Source organism: Lolium rigidum, chromosome 7 (genome assembly GCF_022539505.1).
Source record: "Lolium rigidum isolate FL_2022 chromosome 7, APGP_CSIRO_Lrig_0.1, whole genome shotgun sequence".
In the NCBI taxonomy this organism is placed as follows: Eukaryota; Viridiplantae; Streptophyta; class Magnoliopsida; order Poales; family Poaceae; genus Lolium; species Lolium rigidum.
Window position 1 is genome coordinate 175,474,106 of NC_061514.1, and position 6,349 is coordinate 175,480,454.

Consider the following 6,349-nt stretch of genomic DNA (forward strand, 5'->3'; position numbering starts at 1 on the left):
ATGAGTTATTGTCACTCTCCCAGATTACTAGAGGCATGGACCCACTATCGAGCATAAATACTCCCTCTTGGAGTCACAAGCACATACTTGACCAGAGCATCTACTAGCAACGGAGAGCATGCAAGATCAGAAATAACCTATAAACGGGTCTATAATCAACTCAGCCATAGTATTCAATATTCATCGGATCTCAGCAAACACAACATGTAGCATTACATAAAGATGATCTTAATCATGATACGCAGCTCACAAGATCTAAACATGAAGCATATGGAGGAGAAGACAACCATCTAGCTACTACTATGGATCCGTAGTGCAGAGATGAACTACTCACGCATCACTTCGAAGGCGGGCATGGTGATGAAGAGGCCTCTGGTGATGATCTTCCTCTCCGGCAGGGTGCCGGAAAGAGCTTCAGAACCCTCCCGAACTAGGGTCGATGCTGGCGGCGGCTACGAAACTTTTCGTGGATGGAGGCTCGGGTGTTTTCCCGAGGATGTGAATTTATAGGCGAAAGGGCGATATCGGTGGGTGCCCGAGGGGCCACACCACCCCTAGGCGCGACCAGGGGGCCCGCGCCTAGGCATGGTGTGGTCGCCTCCTGGCTCTTCTCCATCTCCCCTTTAAACTCTGTCTTCGTGACAACAAAATAGGAATTTTGGCTTTTGTTTCGTCCAATTCCGAGAATATTTCCAGAATAACTTTTCTGAAATATAAAAGCAGCAGAAAACATGAACTGGCACTGTAACATCTTGTTAATAGGCTAGTTGCAGAAAATACATAAAAATACCACGAAGTGTACACAAAACATATAAAAATTGGTGTAAAACAAGCATGGAGCATTAAAAATTATAGATACGTTTGCAACGTATCATGCCGCCTCGGCTAACCGCCTACAGCCACGTCCACGGAAGCCGCCCGTGTGAAGTCACCGTCGCCGCAACCCTTAGAAAATGGGACATTTGATGATTTGCCACACTTGACCACCACATATCAATGATACGGAGCGTGCGTGACAAATAATCAAATTACAAAGCAAAATAAGGCAAATTGTCAACTCCCCTGCAAAAATGACTCAGGTTTTAAAATAAACCTCGCGAATTACAAATAAACAATTTCCTTTTTAATTCGTTGTAAAATATCTCCTTTTAAAGTCCCCTATATTCTGTGGTAATTTTGTAATATCCCATTATAAAAATATAAATAAATAAATAAAAAGGAGGAGGAGGAAACCAATTGACATACGAGGTCCAAGTCCTCCAACCCTACCCCTCACCCACCCACCTCTTCCTACCGATCGCGATTGCGCCACCTCTCCTCATCCCCCTCCTCCTCGTCATCCTCCTCCGTCCACCGTCCCCTTCTCCCTCTCTCCAGTAACCAACCAATCCGAGTACAACTCATCGTAAGCGCGCGCACGCACGCACTTACGCACAGATCCCATCCAGTTGTACAAAAGCGCCGCCGCCGCCCAGCGCCCACCGCTCACGTGGAAGAGAGGACAGCCACGGGGACAAGGTAAGCACGCTACTTCCTCTTCCTCGCTTAATTTCTCTTCTCAAGGATTCGTCTTGCTAGATTTATGCCGCGGTTTCGTCGTCTCTGTATGCCTACATACTTCTAGATAGATTCGCCATGCTCTTTGTTCATCGCCATGCCCGTTCTTGGGGTTGTGCTTGCTTGCGGATTTCCGGCCGGTGATCTGCTTTCGCTGAAGCAAGAACTACGCAAAGATCCCTATCGAATTGGATTCCACACGAATCTACTGCCTGGCCAGTCGAATCTAATCGCCTTGCAGTGGACTCTAGCTGTGCAGAGCACAGTAGATGGATCAATGGTTGGAATTGTGAGGTAGCTTTGATTCGATTCCGCGAGATTATAAACCAAGTCTGTTGCTTTCTTGATTTAGTCCACACAGTATTAATAAGCATATCTTCTCTAAGCATATAATACTCCTTCCTCGCCATCAGCACCAGATTTTCAGATTGAATAGGTGTTTAAAAACGATTAGCTCTGTAAAAGGTGTTTAAAAATACAGTGCAAGGACATGGACGTGCCAGCGTCTATCTCGCGCAGACCGTGAGGTGTGGTAAGGGAGGAAGGGGACAGGGGAACATGCACAAGTTGCCAAGCTTCGCTTGCTTGCTTGCTTTATCACGGGAAGAGAGTGTGTGCTGAGGAGTTCGGACTTTGGAGTGCAGAACATCTCAAATCTTGTTGTTGGGATTTTGTCCTCTATTGCCGAAAGTGGTTGCACGGAGATAACTGATTTGTTATAAGCTGAGTCATGTAGCAATACTTACGTGTTTTGGTCCTCTTACTCGTCTTATTGTACTTTCAGTTGAATATAGGTAATAACTGATTTCATCAACAGAATTCATGAACTGAACATCACTGTTTACGTACTAATTGCAAACGATTTGCAGCGAACATGAGTCCTTATTTATGTTTTGAACAAAAGCAAACGATTTGTCCTTGCGTTGTATATACGATTGATTTGCTATAACCAAATGTCTTGACAATTTTCACGTTAAGTACGATGATTGCTCATACCCATTTTGCTTTTGCAGGGTTTTCTCGGCTGCATGCAACCACCTGGAATTGTCTAGTACCTAAACCCTTCATCCATTCTGGCAGATATCAAGAGTTCATACAGGTCTCGCACCTCTAAGTGGGTGTGGGTTTGCAACCATTCTGCACTCAATTTATCACTGCCTTTGGGAGTAATCCCGTCATACGTCTGGAGACTCCGTCGAGCACTGGAGGGTCTCTTTGTTGATTACGGTTAATTTGTGCCGGCAGCTGAGATGTAATTTTTCTCTTGCTGAGCCCAAGCTCTCCTCAAAGATAGTCCTGTCATTTAGCAATGTGATTGGATTGATTCTGTTTTTGGATCTGGTGTTAGCTCACTTGACACTAGTGCTGACTTATGGTTAGGTTTTTCTGCTTTTCATCCTCTACTACACAACACAAACCTAAGGTATGGAATTACCTGCTGTATTTTTGACTAGTTTCCCATTTGTAGTATGTGTCCGAGCTAACAACTAATCTAACCCCAATTATCTTTTTTTTTCCTTCTGTACTTCAGGAGTGCTTTCTGCTGGCAGATGAAACCATGCTTACTTCTTCAAAGAACGATTCTCGGGAACAAACAGTGAAGTTCACTGCTGGATCAAAGAGCCCGAATCATATGGAAGATGAAACCATGCTCACTGCTTCAAAGAATGATTGTCGGGAACAAACAGTGAAGTTCATTGCTGGATCAAAGAGTCCGAATCAGATCGACAGATGAAACCATGCTCACTGCTTCAAAGAACGATTCTTGGGAACAAACAGTGAAGTTCACCTCTGGATCAAAGAGCCCGAACCAGATGGAAGATGAAACCATGCTCACTGCTTCAAAGAATGATTCTCGGGAACAAACAGTGAAGTTCACCACTGGATCAAAGAGCCCGAATCAGATGACAGATGAAAATTACAATTCAGCTGCTAGTGTGCAGTATGATATAAACTCATTCTCTCATCAAGAATGCTGGAGATCTGAGGACTGGAATAGACATGCATCCTCTGATGATGATAAGGAGGAGAAGGTTGGGCTCATGCAGAAGAGCCAGTCTCTTGGAAACATGCTTCAGAAGGATTCTGATCATCATGGTAGTGATGGTAGTGAGTGCCATAGTATAGACCAGGATCACAGATGTCATTGCTCTAGTTTCAAGAGCGATACAGATGCTGGTGAATCTACTAAGTTGGTCAGCAAGAACAATGAGAATATTTTCGATGCCTCGTCTGACTTGATGAGTCATGGTGTTTATGAACCTTCAGTTGACCATGCTGTTGACTCTGACATGCATCACATGTCTTATGACCAAAGCAAATTTCCAAGATCACAGTCTGCCATATTCCAGAACAATTCCAATAGTGATGTAGAAGGTTCTGTTGATTCTGAGAGACTTGGCCCCCGTCGCAGATCTTTCGAGGATTTATGTTCATTGGATGGTGAAAAGGCAGATTACTTGAGTGGTGATGAAACAAACCGCTCTAAATCAAATATGGATGTGCTCTGTGTTGGGCCTTCTTCTCCGGATATCTTTGAAACATTAGACTTGGAAGATGGCTCAGGAGGTCGCTCTGATGCCGCTGAAGGTGGGCAACGGTCCTCTGCAAGTTTAGATGAAAACTTTGTCAGGGATGGGATGCCAAGTCATGAATACTGGGATGGTAAATATATCACTGCTGACAACTCAACTGATCCAGTTTCCCCCTACTTTCCCGATTCAGAGCATTGCTGCCACCATTCTGGCAAGGATGATGTCGTCAATGGAGCCACAGATGAAGAGAGGGAAAATAAGCTGTGGAATAGAGATAGCACTCTCTACCACATGTCACTTGGCATTGACATGCCCTAATTTGAAGAATCTGTCCGACTCCAAGGGTATTAGTGAGGAAGCTGAACACAGTGGAACTGGAATGAATGGCGATCAACATTTGGCCGCAAATGAACTTTCTCCTAGAACTTATAGCATTAAAAGGATCGAAGATTGGATCAGTCAAATTGATATTGATAGTGACGTCATTGTGGAGGAGCAGGGAGAAAGTTCAAGTTCTGCATCAGCCAAATATAGCGAGTCGGTCACCGGCGTTTCTTCTGTGCGCCCTAATGCTAAAAGTCATCTTGGCATGGAGATAGCTTACACTTATATTTCAAAACTGACTCCTGTTTCTTCATCTGCACAATTGGCAAACCTTGGTTTGGTTGCAATCCCAAGACTCAGCGCGTTCTCAGGTCTACGGCTATTGAACCTATCGGGAAACTCAATTGGTGAGATTTCTTCCATAATTCAGCATAATTAGTTATAGTTATTATTGGAATATTTGTCTGTTTCAGGAGAGAATGCCATCAAATTCTCTAACATCTAGGGCTTTCTGTGCAGTGCGAATAACTGCAGGAGCACTTCCGAAAGGTCTTCACATGTTAAGCCTGTCGAAGAATAATATCTCAGTTATCGAAGGCCTTAGAGAGCTAACACGCTTACGCTTGCTGGACATCAGCTATAATAGGATCTCCAGAATAGGCCATGGTATGGATTTCAACAGCTTTTACTTTATTCTTACCATATATGCTTAGTTTATGCAGAACTGAGCACTGCCTCAATATCATTATGCTCTGTAGTCTTTGATGCATGGAATTTTTTGTACGGGACTACGGGAGATATATTGTTTCGAAAAGCAAATCCCACGCTGAGTTATGTTTTGGGACATTTTTCAGGTTTGGCTTCCTGTTCATCTCTGAAGGAGTTATATCTGGCTGGTAACAAGATCAGTGAGGTAGATGGTCTTCACCGCCTTCTGAAGCTAAAGGTTCTGGACTTGCGCCACAACAAGATCTCTACATCCAAGGGTCTTGGCCAGCTGGCTGCGAACTACAATTCTCTTGAAGCTATCAACCTGGATGGCAACCCAGCACAGAAAAATGTAGGTGACCAGCACCTGAAGAAGTATCTGTTAGGTCTCTTGCCAAACCTTGCTGTGTACAACAAGCAGCCTGTAAGAGCAACTGGCTCAAAGGAGGTCTCAGACCGTCACTCTCGCAAGATCTCTTCTTCCCATCGTTCCGACCGCAGTTCCAGGTCGGACCGTAAATCTTCCAGGTTGGTGTCGGGCACATCTTCACGGCATGCCCGTTCTGCACATACTTCAGGCCATTTGGTGAAGCAGCCGAGGTCCTGGAACATGCCAATGGCAGTGCTGGGCTCTAGACCAGTGGAATATGTGGGCGCTGGGGAACAGGTGAAGCAAATTCAGATCGAGGAGAAGTAGCAGTGAGATCATTCAAGCACAGCCGTTGAACAAAAGCCTTTTGAACAATGATATTCCAAGTTTTCCTGTTTTAAGTTTGTAAAATAATAATGGCGCAAAACAATATGGTCAAGAGCGCTTTCCATATGCTGCTAAAGACATTGGGGCTTTTTGCATAGTAGCAGTGTTTTTTGAATAAATTCATTTGGGTGATGTAAGCTTTGATGTGGAACGACCACAAGTACTCTGGGAATTGATTTGGTTCCTTCAGTCTTAAGTTTTTGAATGTTTTTGTCTAGTACGTTTGGCTTGTTTCTGCAAGCTGAAACCTAAAGGTCTTGTTTGGTAATGTATCTCAAAAATCCTAGAAACCCCAAATTAATAGGTCATTTGGCACGCCAGTATTGGACCAGCAAAAACCTGTCCAGTACCCTGATGGGTGCTTTCTTGGACTTGAGGTGGAAAGAGAACTACCCTGATCGGTGTTTTCTTGGAATTCAGGTGGAAAGAGACTACTAGGTGAAATTAGGCTTTTTTTAGCGAGAATCAT

The 6,349-nt window shown here is 44.2% G+C and overlaps 1 pseudogene; it reads left to right on the forward strand.

The window, feature by feature from the left end:
* Positions 1–1,295: 1,295 nt before the first annotated feature.
* On the forward strand, positions 1,296–6,076 carry LOC124673740 (annotated as a pseudogene).
* The last annotated feature ends 273 nt before the right edge of the window (positions 6,077–6,349 follow it).